Source organism: Salmo trutta, chromosome 5 (genome assembly GCF_901001165.1).
Source record: "Salmo trutta chromosome 5, fSalTru1.1, whole genome shotgun sequence".
NCBI lineage: Eukaryota > Metazoa > Chordata > Actinopteri > Salmoniformes > Salmonidae > Salmo > Salmo trutta.
Window position 1 is genome coordinate 5,376,377 of NC_042961.1, and position 15,524 is coordinate 5,391,900.

The 15,524-nt window shown below is 41.5% G+C and overlaps 1 protein-coding gene across 6 annotated transcripts in view; it reads left to right on the forward strand.

The window, feature by feature from the left end:
- The window catches only part of LOC115193550 (leucine zipper putative tumor suppressor 2 homolog), an 88,420-nt gene that overhangs the window by 48,295 nt on the left and 24,601 nt on the right, over positions 1–15,524 (forward strand). The window contains exon 3 of one of the 6 annotated variants that reach the window (XM_029752274.1): positions 4,504–4,610. The exons of 3 other annotated variants lie outside the window; for them this stretch is intronic. The gene's annotated coding sequence lies outside the window, so the exon portion shown is untranslated. Of the gene's footprint in view, positions 1–4,503; positions 4,611–7,508; positions 7,555–11,247; positions 11,534–15,524 lie in introns of those variants that run through there. 2 more of the 6 variants (XM_029752277.1, XM_029752271.1) reach the window with 2 other exon arrangements.

The window sequence follows — 15,524 nt, forward strand, 5'->3', positions numbered from 1 at the left end:
GTTGCCTTCCTACGGCCTCCTCCACGTTTCCTGATGTACTGGCCTGTCTCCTGGTAGCGCCTCCATGCTCTGGACACTACGCTGACAGACACAGCAAACCTTCTTGCCACAGCTCGCATTGATGTGCCATCCTGGATGAGCTGCACTACCTGAGCCAGAATATGCATATAATTAGTAGATTTGGATAGAAAACACTCTGAAGTTTCTAAAACTGTTTGAATGGTGTCTGTGAGTATAACAGAACGCATATGGCAGTCAAAACCCTGAGACAAATCCTAACAGGAAGTGGAAATCTGATTTGTGGAATCACTTTCAACCCTTTGCCTATGAAACACACCGTGAGTTAGGATTCATTTAGCACTTCCTAAGGCTTCAACTAGATGTCAACAGTCTTTACAAAGTGGTTTAAGTCTTTTTCGAACAAAACTATATTTGTTGTGGACCTGGGATTCTTGGCAGTGCCTTCTTATGAAGATAATCTAAGGTAAGTGAATATTTACAATAGTATATTTGATTTTAGATGAGTCCAAGATGGCGCTAACCTGTATCGCCTAGCCTATTTTTCTGAGCATAGCACCTCATTTATTGCAAAGTGTGATTTCCCAGTAAAGTTATTTTTAAATTTGGCAATGCGGTTGCATTCACGAGATGTTAACCTATAATTCTTTGAATGACAATATTATATTTTGCCAATAGTAATTTTGTAAATTGTAGCGCTAATTCACCGGAAGCATTTGATGGAAAATATTTTCTGAATGTCACTCGCCGATGTAAAATGCTGTTTTTATATATAAATATGAACTTTATCGAACAAAAAATGCACGTATTGTGTAACATGATGTCCTAGGAGTGTCATCTGATGAAGATTGTGAAAGGTTAGTGCTGCATTTAGCTGTGTTTGGGGTATTTGTGATGCATGCTAGTTGCTTTGAAAATGGCAGTGTGATTATTTTTGGCAGGGTACTCTCCTGACATATTCTAATGTTTTGCTTTTGCTGTAAAGCCTTTTTGAAATCGGACAACGTGGTTCGATTCAGGAGAGGTGTATCTATAAAATGGTGTAAAATAGTCATATTTTTGAGAAATTGAAGTTATAGCATTTATGAGGTTTTTGTATTTCGCGCGACGCGATTCCACTGGCTGTTGACTAGGGTGGGACGCAAACGTCCCACGTTTCCCAGACAGGATAACTGATTCAAGCATTTTTAGCCAGATCCTAATTGATATGTCAAATTTTATGTTCCTTTTGATGACGTAGAAGGCCCTTCTTGCCTTGTCTTGCAGATCGTCCACAGCTTTGTGGAAGTTACCTGTGGCTCTGATGTTTAGGCCGGAGTATGTGTAGTTTGTGTGCTCAAGGGCAACAGTGTCTAGATTGAATTTGTTTTTGTGGTCCTTGCAACTGGACCTTTTTTGGAACACCATTACTTTTGTCTTACTGAGATTTAATCCCCACAGCTGTTCAAATCAAATCACCAAATCAAATCAAGTTTTATTCATCACATGCGCCGAATACAACAGGTGTAGTAGACCTTACCGTGAAATGCTTACTTACAAGCCCTTAACCAATAATGCAGTTTTAAGAAAATAGAGTTAAGCTAATATTTACTAAATAAACTCAAGTAACACAACAAAATAACAATAATGAGGCTATATACAGGGGGTACCGGTACCGAGTCAGTGTGTGGGGGTACAGGTTAGTCAAGGTAATTTGTACATGTAGGTAGGGGTAAAGTGACTATGCATAGATAATAAACAGCGAGTAGAAGCAGTGTAAAAACAAGGGGGGGGGGGGTCAATGCAAATTGTCCGGGTTGCCAGTTGATTAGTTGTTCAGCAGTCTAATGGCTTGGTGGTAGAAGCTGTTAAGAATCCTTTTTGACCTAGACTTGGTGCTCCGGTACTGCTTGTCGTGCGGTAACAAAGATAACAGTCTATAACTTGGGTGACTGCAGTTTAAAAAAAAAATTGGGGCCTTACTCTGACACCGCCTAGTGTTGTTTGTGTACATTGATTTTATAATGTTGTATGTTTTTCCCCCAACACCACTTCCCACCCATTTCTATAGCACACCCTCATGCCGAATTGAGTCAAAAGCTTTTTTGAAATCAACAAAGCATGAGAAGACTTTGCATTTGGTTTGGTTTGTTTGTCAACTAGGATGTCCAGGGTGAATACGTGGTCTGCCATACAGTAATTTGGTAAAAAGCCAATTTGATATTTGCTCAGTACATTGTTATCACTGTGGAAATATACGACTCTGCTGTTAATGATAATGCAGAGGATTTTCCCAAGGTTTCTGTTGACGCATATCCCACAGTAGTTATTGGGGTCAAATTTGTCTCCACTATCCCTCTCTCTATATCTCTCTCCGTATCTCCCTCTCTATGTCTCTCTGTCTCTCTACTGTATATCTCTCTCTATATGTCTCTATCTATCTCTTTATATCTTTATATATACTGCTCAAAAAAATAAAGGGAACACTTAAACAACACAATGTAATTCCAAGTCAATCACACTTCTGTGAAATCAAACTGTCCACTTAGGAAGCAACACTGATTGACAATAAATGTTGCATGCTGTTGTGCAAATGGAATAGACAACAGGTGGAAATGATAGGCAATAAGAAAGACACCCCCAATAAAGGAGTGGTTCTGCAGGTGGAGACCACAGACCACTTCTCAGTTCCTATGCTTCCTGGCTGATGTTTTGGTCACTTTTGAATGCTGGCGGTGCTTTCACTCTAGTGGTAGCATGAGACGGAGTCTACAACCCACACAAGTGGCTCAGGTAGTGCAGCTCATCCAGGATGGCACATCAATGCGAGCTGTGGCAAGAAGGTTTGCTGTGTCTGTCAGCGTAGTGTCCAGAGCATGGAGGTGCTACCAGGAGACAGGCCAGTACATCAGGAGACGTGGAGGAGGCCGTTGGAGGGCAACAACCCAGCAACAGGACCGCTACCTCCGCCTTTGTGCAAGGAGGAGCAGGAGGAGCACTGCCAGAGCCCTGCAAAATGACCTCCAGCAAGCCACAAATGGGCATGTGTCTGCTCAAAAGGTCAGAAACAGACTCCATGAGGGTGGTATGAGGGCCGACGTCCACAGGTGGGGGTTGTGCTTACAGCCCAACACCGTGCTTACAGCCCAACACCGTGCAGGACGTTTGGCATTTGCCAGAGAACACCAAGATTGGCAAATTCGCCACTGGCGCCCTGTGCTCTTCACAGATGAAAGCAGGTTCACACTGAGCCCATGTGACAGACGTGACAGAGTCTGGAGTCACCGTGGAGAACGTTCTGCTGCCTGCAACATCCTCCAGCATAACCGGTTTGGCAGTGGGTCAGTCATGGTGTGGGGTGGCCTTTCTTTGGGGGGCCGCACAGCCCTCCATGTGCTCGCCAGAGGTAGCCTGACTGCCATTAGGTACCGAGATGAGATCCTCAGACCCCTTGTGAGACCATATGCTGGTGCGGTTGGCCCTGGGTTCCTCCTAATGCAAGACGATGCTAGACCTCATGTGGCTGGAGTGTGTCAGCAGTTCCTGCAACAGGAAGGCATTGATGCTATGGACTGGCCCACCCGTTCCCCAGACCTGAATCCAATTGAGCACATCTGGGACATCATGTCTCGCTCCATCCACCAACGCCACGTTGCACCACAGACTGTCCAGGAGTTGGCGGATGCTTTAGTCCAGGTCTGGGAGGAGATCCCTCAGGAGACCATCCGCCACCTCATCAGGAGCATGCCCAGGCGTTGTAGGGAGGTCATACAGGCACGTGGAGGCCACACACACTACTGAGCCTCATTTTGACTTGTTTTAAGGACATTACATCAAAGTTGGATCAGCCTGTAGTGTGGTTTTCCACTTTAATGTTGAGTGTGACTCCAAATCCAGTCCTCCATGGGTTGATAAATTGGATTTCCATTGATTATTTTTGTGTGATTTTGTTGTCAGCACATTCAACTATGTAAAGAAAAAAGTATTTAATAAGATTATTTCTTTCATTCAGATCTAGGATGTGTTGTTTAAGTGTTCCATAAATTTTTTTGAGCGCTGTATATATCTATCTCTCTATATCTCGCTCTATATATATCTCGCTCTATATATATCTCTCTCTATATATCTCTCTATATATATAAATATCTCTCTATATATCTCTCTATCTATATCTCTATATATCTAACTCTATATCTCTCTCTATAGCTCTCTCTATATATTTATATCTCTATCTATATCTCTCTATAAATCTATCACTATATATCTATCTCTCTATATCTCTATCTCTATCTATATCTCTCTATATATCTATCTCTATATATCCATCGCTCTATATCTCTGTCTCTCTATATATATCTTTCTCTATATAGCTCTCTTTCTCTATATCTCTCTATATATATCTCTACCCCATCCCTCCTTTCTGTCTATCTTGTCTCTCCTCCTCTTCTAACCCTTCACCATCTCTTTCCTCATCTCTCTGATCCATCTTTTTCTCTCTTTCTCTAGTGGAAAATGACAAAAGAAGAAGAGGGAGATACACAGAGAGGGAAAAAGAGAATGAGTGATGGAGAGGGAGAGGGGAGTGGCCTGCTGGGACTTAATGGAGTTAATTGGTAGAGTAAGAACACCATTCACCAAAAGAGATTTACTGGACAGATTGATTTGTGTGCGTGTGTGCATGCGTGTATGGACACGTGTTAGGTCTTAGTTCTGTCTCATACATCCACTTATAATGTAGAGTTGTGTGTCTGAGTGATTTGCAACCTGCTTCCTTCTATTGTTCTGGCCAACACTGGGCCTCTTTTTCCCTCTTTCTCCCGCTCTCTCTTTCTCTCTCTCTCTATCGCTCCCTCTCTCTCTCTCTCTCACCCTCTCTTTCTCTCTCCATCTCTCTTTCTCTCTTTCTACATCTCTCTCTTTCTCTCTCCATGTCTCTCTTTCTCTCTCCATCTCTCTCTTTCTCTTTCTACATCACCCTCTTTCTCTCTCCATCTCTCTCTCTCTCTTTCTCTCTCACACACCTTTTTCTCTCTCCATCTCTCTCTTTCTCTCTCTCGCCCTCTCCCCCCTCACCTTCATCCTCTCATCCCTCTCTTTGCTCCCCTCTCTTCTCTCCTCCTTTTATTGATGTGGTTATTACCTGCTAAGATGGAAACTCCCTGTGACACACATATACAGTACACATACACACACATATACACATACACACACATATACACATACACACACATATACACATACACACACATATACACATACACACACATATACACATACACACACATATACACATACACACACATATACACATACACACACATATACACATACACACACATATACACAAACACACACATACACACACATATACACATACACACACATATACACATACACACACATATACACACATATACACATACACACACATATACACATACACACACATATACACATACACACACATATACACAAACACACACATATACACATACACACACATATACACATACACACACATATACACATACACACACATATACACACATATACACATACACACACATATACACATACACACACATATACACATACACACACATATAAACATACACACACATATACACATACACACACATATACACATACACACACATATACACATACACACACATATACACATACACACACATATACACATACACACACATATACACATATACACACATATAAACATACACACACATATACACATACACACACATATACACATACACATATACATATACACATACACACACATATACACATACACACACATATACAGTACACATACACACACATATACACACACATATACAGTACACATATACACACATATACACATACACACACATATACACATACACACATATACAGTACACATACACACACATATACACATACACACACATATACAGTACACATACACACACATATACACATACACACACATATACACATACACACACATACACACACATATACACATACACACATATACAGTACACATACACACACATATACACATACACACACATATACACATACACACACATACACACACATATACACATACACACATATACAGTACACATACACACACATATACAGTACACAGACACACACATATACACATACACACACATATACACATACACACACATATACACATACACACACATATACACATACACACATATACAGTACACATACACACACATATACAGTACACAGACACACACATATACACATACACACACATATACACATACACACACATACACACATATACAGTACACAGACACACACATATACACATACACACACATATACACATACACACACATACACACATATACAGTACACATACACACACATATACAGTACACAGACACACACATATACACATACACACACATATACACATACACACACATACACACATATACAGTACACATACACACACATATACACATACACACACATATACACATACACACACATACACACATATACAGTACACATACACACACATATACACATACACACACATATACACATACACACACATACACACATATACAGTACACATACACACACATATACACATACACACACATATACACATACACACACATACACACATATACAGTACACATACACACACATATACACATACACACACATATACACATACACACACATACACACATATACACATACACACACATATACACATACACACACATACACACATATACAGTACACATACACACACATATACACATACACACACATATACACATACACACACATACACACACATATACACATACACACACATATACACATACACACACATATACACATACACACACATATACACATACACACACATATACACATACACATATACACATACACACACATATACACATACACACACATATAAACATACACACACATATACACATACACACACATATACACATACACACACATATACACATACACACACATATACACATACACACATATACACATACACACACATATACACATACACACACATATACACATACACGCACATATACACATACACGCACATATACACATACACACACATATACACATACACACACATATACACATACACACACATATACACATACACACACATATACACATACACACACATATACACATACACACATACACACACATATACACATACACGCCAGATACATTGACCACAACTTTCCATCTTGTGTTCTATTTTTAGCGCTGAGAGGTTGCTAATGCTAGCAGTAGGAATGTGCCAAGTCACAACGTTGAGGTTAGTTCAGCACTCACACCCACCTCACTCCCTCCCTGTTACCAATACCTCACTCCCTCCCTGTTACCAATACCTTTACCAGGGAGAAAGGGAGAGGAACGGTTGCTGGCCGGAAGGAGAAGGACAGAGCAGGAGAGAGAGAGAATGGGATGAAGAGACAAAGGGATACGACAAAATAAGTAATGGTGGGATGGAGGAACTTCATTAGACGTATACTGACTGTAAAATGTGTCTCTCTCTCCCACTCTTTTCCTCTCTGTGTGCATCACTCTCTCTCTCTCTCTACAGCATTCACTCAATTCTCGTATTTCTTTTCCATGGCAGCTCACAAAGCAATAAAACTAGATTGGTTTGGTTCATAGAGGCCAGTGCTGAACACACAGACACACACTATACTAAAATGTCCACTCATGCAGTCGGTGCACTCTAATTCTGTGCAGATGGACAATTATATACAGCTCTGTGTGTGTGTGTGTGTGTGTGTGATGTAACTCTGCTCCCGTCCCTCAGGGTTAATCAAGGTCACATCTCTATCTCTCTCTCTCTGTCCTTTTCCCTCCCTCTCTCTCTCCATCTCTTTCTCTCTTTTTCTCCATTGTTTCCCTGTTGCAACTGTAGTTCCTAAATGAAAGCCTGTTTGATAAGGAAAACAGTCAGTGTTGTTATTTACTATGCAGGGCAACTGCTGGAGAGGTAGTCCCGTAGGTAGTCCCACACAGACACACATACTACGCACACCTCACAAGCACATGGACATGCTGCACATGCACACAGAGAGAGAGGATAAGAGTTTTCTCTGACATGAGAAGGGAGAAGTGATTTTGATATCTGAATGAAGGTTTTTGATTTATTTCAGTAGGCCGATGGTATATTCATGAATATTAACATCAATTCAATCTAGTCCCCCAGATCTGCAGGATGTTTAACCATCATATGAGGATGAGTGGATAGAGAGTTTACTGTGATAATCCAGTTACCAACACAGCCTTTGACTGAGACAGGGTTTCTCACCAGGGACTGAAGCGGTTAGAGCTGGTTAAACGAATAGAGTAGTTCGCCCCAAAATAAAGGTTTGAGACAGTCAGAGGTAGAACAAGAGACGTAGAAAGAGTGAGAGAGAAGAAAATTAACAATGACAAATGGTTTGATGAAGAATGAAAAAACCTAAGAAAGAAATTGAGAAACCTATCCAACCAAAAACAGAGACCTAGAAAACCTGAGTTTATTCACTATGGTGAATCACAAAAACAATACACTATGGAAAAAGAAGGAACAGCACATCAGAAATCAGCTCAATGTAATTAAAGAATCCATAGAATATATCCACACCTGGGAAAATTGGAACACACTAAACAAACAACAAAACGAAGAGTTATCTATCCAAAACAGAGATGTGTGGATAAACCAATTCTCCAATCTTTGTGGCTCTATAACAAAGAACAAACAGCAAAAACATGATCAAATACAAATCTTAGAACAGCTATTAAAGACTACCAGAACCCACAGGATTATCCAATTACATTGAATGAAGTGCAGGACAAAATACAAATCCTCCAACCCAAAAAGGCCTGAGGTGTTGATGGTATCCTACATGAAATTATAAAATATACAGACAACAAATTCAAATTGTATCACAAAAAATGGCGTACTGGAGAGAAGACCAAGGCGCAGCAGGTATTTGGATACTCATATTTTTTTTTTTTTTTTAAAAGGAGTAAAGTATCCACTGGACAAAACAATAAAGACGACAGCAACAGGTTTACAGGCTATACAAACGCAGTGCAAAAACAACTACCCACAACCCCAAAGAAAAACACACACACCTATATAGGACTCCCAATCAAAGGCAACTCAACACACCTGCCTTCAATCGGGAGTCCTAATCACCAACACAACATATAACCCACAAAAAACCTGCCACGTCCTGACCAAAACTAATACAATACCTCCCTCTGCTGGTTAGGACGTGACAAATTGGCTATACTTAAACTCTTTAACATCATCCTCAGCTCTGGCATCTTCCCCAATATTTGGAACCAAGGACTGATAACCCCAATACACAACAATGTTGACAAATTTGACCCCAATAACTACCGTGGGATATGCACCAACAGCCACCTTGGGAAAGTCCTCTGCATTATCATTAACAGCAGACTCGTACATTTCCTCAGGAAAACAATGTACTGAGCAAATGTCTAATTGTCTTTTTAACAAATTACCGTACAACATACAACGTATTCACCCTGCACACCCTAATTGACAAACAAACAAACAAACCAAAAGGGTCTGCTATACACATTGATAGAAATTGGCAAAAAAACACACATTTCTTTCCACAGGGCCATGGGGTAAATCTCAGTAAGACAAAAATAATGGTGTTCCGAAAAAGGTCCAGCTGCCACGACCACAAATACGAATTTCATCTAGACACCGTTGCCCTAGAGCACACAAAAAAACATAAAATATACATACCTCAGCCTGAACATCAGCACCACAGTAACTTCAACAAAGCTGTGAACGATCTGAGAGACAAGGCAAGAAGGGCCTTCTATGCCATCAAAAGGAACATAAAATCCGACATACCAATTAGGATCTGACTAAAAATACTTGAATCAGTTATAGAACCCATTGCCCTTTATGGTTGTGAGGTCTGGGGTCTGCTCACCAACCAATAATTCACAAAATGGGACAAACACCAAATTGAGACTCTGCATGCAGATTTCTGCTAAAATATCCTCCGGGTACAACGTAAAACACCAAATAATGCTTGCAGAGCAGAATTAGGCCGATACCCAATAATTATCAAAATCCTGAAAAGAGCAGTTAAATTCTACAACCACCTAAAAGGAAGCAATTTCAAAACCTTCCATAACAAAGCCGTCACCTATAGAGAGATGAACTTGGAGAAGAGTCCGCTAAGCAATCTGGTCCTGGGGCTCTGTTCACAAACACATACAGACCCCACAGAGCCCCAGAACAGCAACACAATTAGACCCAATCAAATCATGAGAAAACAAAAATGTATTTACTTGACACATTGGGAAAAAAATACAAAAACAGAGCAAACTATAATGCTATTTGGCCCTAAACAGAAGCACACGGTGGCAGAATACCTGACTACTGTGACTGACCCAAAATGAAGGAACACTTTGACTCACTGAGCATAGCCTTGCTATTGAGAAAAATTGCCGTAGGCAGACCTGGCTCTCAAGAGAAGACAGGCTATGTGCACACTGCCCACAATATGAGGTGGAAACTGAACTGCACTTCCTAACCTCCTGCCAAATGTGTGACCGTATTAGAGACACAAAGAATTCGAAACCAAATCCAACTTGATAAACTCCCATATCTATTGGGTGAAATACCACATTGTGCAATCACAGCAGCAAGATTTGAGACTTGTTGCCACAAGAAAAGGGCAACCAGTGAAGAACAAACACCATTTATTTATTTTCCCTTTTGTACTTTAACTATTTGGACATCATTACAACACTGTATATAGACATAATATGACATTTGAAATGTCTTTATTCTTTTGGAACTTTTGTGAGTGTAATGTTTACTGTACATTTTTTCATTGTTTATATTACTTTTGTTTATTATCTATTTCACTTGCTTTGGCAATGTAAACCTATGTTTCCCATGCCAATAAAACATGGGAAACATTGAATTGAAAATGTAGTTGAGAGAAAGAAGAGCAAAGAGAAAAACAGAGGAAAGCTGAGTGTGTGAGAGAGAGGCAGGGGGGCCAACAAACAAAGTGAGAGAGCAGAGGGAGGAGGGGAGTGGAGGAGGGGAATGGAGGAGGGGTAGAGGAGGGGAGTGGAGGAGGGGTGGAGGGGAATGGAGGAGGGGTAGAGGAGGGGAGTGGAGGAGGGGTGGAGGGGAAGGGGGCGGTGCTAAGAAAGACAGCAGTGAAGGAAGGAGAGCAGAGCAGAGGAAGAGAGAGAAGAGACTGAAGAGGAGAAGGAAAGAGGGCTTCCCTTCAGGACTCCTCACAGTGGTCTGTGAAATAAAGGAAAGTTAGAGAAGAGGAGAACAAGGGAGGAGAAAGACAGAGGAGCAGAGGAGGATTTGAATCAGTGAACTGGGACTGTAGTGATTTTCTTAAGGAGAGACGGAGACAAGCGGAGGTAGCGATGCAGCGATTTCACGGGGGTGAGTGTCTGTGTGTGTGTGTTTGTGTGTGCAAGCCAAAGCATGGCACATGATCAAAGTTACTCTGAAGTGTGTGTGTGTGTGTGTGTGTGTGTGTGTGTGTGTGTGTGTGTGTGTGTGTGTGTGTGTGTGTGTGTGTGTGTGTGTGTGTGTGTGTGTGCTCACGTGCATATTGTATGTGCTTAGAAAATGTTTGACGTTTTCTCTGTTTAGAGAATCTAAATTCCTCATGGAAACTTTAGGCACTCGAGGCGGTGTGGAAAAGCTGCTGTTGAAGTTCTATCAATGGAAGGTGTGTGTGTGTGTGTGTGTGTGTGTGTGTGTGTGTGTGTGTGTGTGTGTAGCCTGCTCAAACAGAAACATAGGAAACTCCTGTAGAAATGCCACAGTAAGCCAGGCTGTTTCAGCCAAATGCAGCAATTACAGCCTGGCTGGCCGTACGGGCTGACTCTAGATCAGTTGATACTGGAGTTTATATGGGGACAGGTCCACAATTACTACAACTCTGAACAAAACTCCAGTCAGTTGTTGGGTGTTATTCTGGGGCCAGTTCTATAGTAACTCTGATGTGTGTGTGGCTGGGTCTTAAGTGAAGGGTGGGTGTTTGGGGATGGTTTAATAAGGGCTAAGCTGGGGGGTTTGGGGTAAAGTTTAGGTGGGGCGAAGGGGGATTTTGGGGAGATGGGGCTCAGGATTTTGGGGTAATGGTTTAGAGTTGGGGGAGGTGAGGTGGGTTTTTGGGAGAGAAGACAGATTTCGGGGGACTGGGATATTGATTATTGATATTCAGCAATCTGTTTATTGGCTGTAGGTTATTGATCTGTGGTCTGTGTTACTGAGGTTTTAACTGGATAACATCTATTACCCCTCTGTCTGACAGCTGGCTGGGAGAAGGGAGTTATTCAGTCTGTCCACACACACACACACACACACACACACACACACACACACAGACACACACACACGGACAGCACACATACACTTAGACACACACAGAGACAGACACACGCACACTGTGTGTCTGGATGAGAGAGTAGATCACAGAACTAGTCATTGTTGTTTAGTCTTCTCTATAATTAGCTGTTTCTTCATCATAGGAACATTGTCATTTTTCCTTTGTGTTGTTATGAATTATGTGTCACTGTGTCACTGTCAGCACATTTGGCAGAGTTTTCACTGCAGCTATCTTGTGTAGCCTAGTTAAACCAATCTAAATACTGAGCTCACCATTGATTCATTTCAACAACAGAGAATCTGTTTCAGATTCTAGGCTATATAAGTTCAGCTCAACCTCATATTCTAGCTTTTTGTTTGGCCACATAGAGGTTGATGATCTATCTGAGACATTCTACACAATTATAGAGTGAGTGAATGTAATAGACTGTAATTGTATAGACTGGTTCAACTGTGATTAGGGTGATGGCATATTTCTGTGAGACAAGATGGGGATTAAAGAGAGACAGACAGAGATAAGGTGAGTGTCAGAGAGAGGGGGAAGGAGATAGAGCATAGCCTTGCTATTGAGAAAGGTCACCGTAGGCAGACCTGGCTCTCAAGAGAAGACAGGCTATGTGCACACTGGCCACAAAATGAGGTGGAAACTGAGCTGCACTTCCTAACCTCCTGCCAAATGTATGACCGTATTAGAGACACAAAAAATTAGAAAACAAATCCAATTTTGATAAACTCCAATATCTACTGGGTGAAATACCACTATGTGCCATCACAGCAGCAAGATTTGTGACCTGTTGCCACAAGAAAAGGTCAACCAGTGAAGAAGAAACACCATTGTAAATACAACCCATATTTATTTATTTAATTTTTGTTCATTATTCATTTCACTTGCTTTGGCAATGTAAACATATGTTTCCCATGCCAATAAAGCCCCTTAAGTTGAAATGAATTGATAGACAAAGAGAGAGACCGGGTTAGGGAGACAGGACAGAGAAAGAGATAGACAGGATGGTTACCTCATATTACCTCATAGACTTTGGATCAAAACAGATGAGGTAAATGTGTGTCACATGTTGCAGGTCTCAAAACCCTTCCCATATTGACTCATGCGCTCAGTGTGTGTGTTTGTGTGTGTGCGTGAGAGAGACTTGTTGGATGACAGGGGCCAGGGTCGGTTGAAGTTTGTTCACTCGTCATCATCACAGTCGTTTGACTCTAACCACCAGGAGATGTGAGATATAGCTCCATTTATTTTTTCTGCAGAAACCTCCACGTCCCTCATGACCTATTCCCTATTGTCCCTCCTCCTCTCCCTTCTGACTCTCTCATTTTCACTCTCTTCTTTCCTCTGTTCTTTTCCGTTCGTTCTGTTCTGTTGACCCCTGTGCAAGGCCTTCACAGTGCCTTCAGAAAGTGTTGAATACGTATTCCACATATTGTTGTGTTACAGACTGGATTCAACATGGATTCAATAGATTTATTTCACAACCATCTACACGCTGTGTTTTCCATACCACTCTGTTCACCCCTCATCCCTCCATCCACCCTGCCCTCTATCCCTCCATCCACCCTGCCCTCATCCATCCATCCACCCTGCCCTCATCCCTCCATCCATCCATCCATCCATCCACCCTGCCCTCCATCCCTCCATCCACCCTGCCCTCCATCCCTCCCTCCATCCACCCTGCCCTCATCCCTCCATCCACCCTAACCTCATCCCTCCATTCACCCTGCCCTCATTACATTTACATTTTAGTCATTTAGCAGACGCTCTTATCCAGAGCGACTTACAGTAGTGAATGCATACATTTCATAATTTTTTTTTCTTTTTCTCCGTACTGGTCCCCCGTGGGAATCGAACCCACAATCCTGGCGTTGCAAACACCATGCTCTACCAACTGAGCCACACGGGACACTCATCCCTCCACCCACCCCACCCTCGTCCCTCCATCCACCCTACCCTACATCCCTCCATCCACCCTGCCCACCATCCTTCCATCCTCCACCACTCCATCCACCCCTGCATCTCTCAATCTCTCTGGTAACTAGAGTTAAAGTGACAGTACTGTCTGTCTTTTCGTGTGTGTGTGTGTGTGTGTGTGTGTGTGTGTGTGTGTGTGTGTGTGTGTGTGTGTGTGTGTTTAATCACTTTTCTGCTCCTTGTGGTTTACCCCTACTCTCTCAGACTCTCTCTATGATGGGATATCCTGAATTATACTTTATAGTTCTGCTGAATTATACTTTAAAGATATCCTGAATTATACTTTAAAGATATCCTGAATTATACTTTTTAGTTATCCTGAATTATACCTTATAGTTATCCTGAATTATACTTTATAGATATCCTGAATTATACTTTACAGTTATCCTGAATTATACTTTATAGATATCCTGAATTATACTTTACAGTTATCTTGAATTATACACTGCCCGGCACAGTTTGACTGAGGCAGCACAGCTTATGTAACAGCTGGTGTGGAATACATTTTACTGTTTTTGTGATTGTGTGTGTGTGTGTGTGTGTGTGTGTGTGTGTGTGTGTGTGTGTGTGTGTGTGTGTGTGTGTGTGTGTGTGTGTGTGTGTGTGTGTGTGTGTGTGTGTGTGTGTTTGTCTGATCTTACCAACTATGCATTCTGCTTGAAGTCAGCAGTGAGGAAACTGCTAATGATTAATTGAATGATTGTTTTACTGTCTCGGTAACATAACTTAAGTCCTTTATTGAAAATCTTGACTTTGCCGTGCAGAAACAGGAGACATTTTGAATGTGTGGCCTAGTTTCTCCTGCTGAAGCCTGGGTGTGGTAGTTATCCTCTCCCCAGATGCAGGGCTCTGTTACTGGGCTTCCCTATTATTTTTCTGCCTCCTCCTCTTGTTCATGAAAGAGTGAGATTGGATTTAAAGTGAGATAACAAAAAACCCCGCCTTTGTCTTTGTCGTCTTTAACTCTTAAACAATAGCTGTCCACTTACTATAGAAACAACTCCTCAGGAAGGAAGGAGAGTTTTGGAGGGAAGTTTTGTTTATCCCCTCACTTTT